Source organism: Pan paniscus, chromosome 20 (assembly GCF_029289425.2).
Source record: "Pan paniscus chromosome 20, NHGRI_mPanPan1-v2.0_pri, whole genome shotgun sequence".
NCBI classification, from domain to species: domain Eukaryota; kingdom Metazoa; phylum Chordata; class Mammalia; order Primates; family Hominidae; genus Pan; species Pan paniscus.
In genome coordinates, this window is record NC_073269.2 from 16,333,260 (window position 1) to 16,334,432 (window position 1,173).

The window sequence follows — 1,173 nt, forward strand, 5'->3', positions numbered from 1 at the left end:
GGGCGGGGCGGGGCGGGGCAAGGCAGGCCGGACCCAGCCTCTGGGTGCCTCCAGCCGGACCCAGCGCCAGCCCAGGAGAGGTCCTGGCTCTTCCGCTGGGTGCCTATCAATCTGTCCCCAGAAGAAAGGACATATCTGTCCCCAAGGGGTCTTTTTTGTATCCCCAGATGTGGGGGAGCTCCTGTGTGGGGGCATGTGTGTGTCCCCAGACCAGAGTCCTCTGTCCTCCAGTGGAAGGGTCTAGCTTGATCAAGTGTGGGGGCATCTTCCACTTTTTATTATTATTGCTATTATTTTGAGATGGAGTCTCGTTCTGTCACCCATGCTGGAGTACAGTGGCTTGATCTTAACTCACTGCAACCTCCGCCTCCCAGATTCAAAGGATTCTTGTGCCTCAGCCTCCCAAGTAGCTAGGATTACAGGTGCCGCCACCATGCTCAACTAATTTTTGTATTTTTTGTAGAGGCGGGGTTTTGCCATGCTTGCCAGGCTGGTCTCAAACTCCTGGCCTCAAGAGATTCGCCCACCTCAGCCTCCCAAAATGCTGGGATTACAGGCATGAACCACGGCGCCCAGCCTTATTATTTTTTAGAGACAGGGTCTCACTCCTGTTGCCAAGGCTGCAGTGCAGTGGCTTGATCTTGGCTCACTGCAATCTCCGCCTCCTGGGTTCAATCCATTCTCCTGCCTCAGTCTCCCAAGTAGCTGGGACTACAGGCATATGCCACCATGCTCAGCTTTTTTTTTTTTTTTTTTTGGTAAAAACTGGTTTTCACCATGTTGCCCAGGCTAGTCTGCTCAAGCAACACACCCAGCTCAGCCTCCCAAAGTGCTGGGAATATAGGTATGAATGAGCCACTGCACCCCGCCCTTATTTTATTTATTGAGACAGGGTCTGGCTCTGTGGCCCAGGCTGGAGTGCAGTAGCACGATCATAGCTCACTGCAGCCTGGAACTCCTGGACTCAAGTGATCCTCCCAACTCAGCCTCCCAAAATACTGGGATTACAGGCATAAAACCACTACATCGGGCCATCTCCCATTTTTAAGCTCCATCTGCGTCACTAGCTGATGGGAGTCATCATGACCCAGGTTGGAGGAGGCAGTCTGTGGCCCTGGGTTTTCAGGGACAGCCGTCTCTTGGGTGGTGCAGGGTCAAAAACAGATGAATACC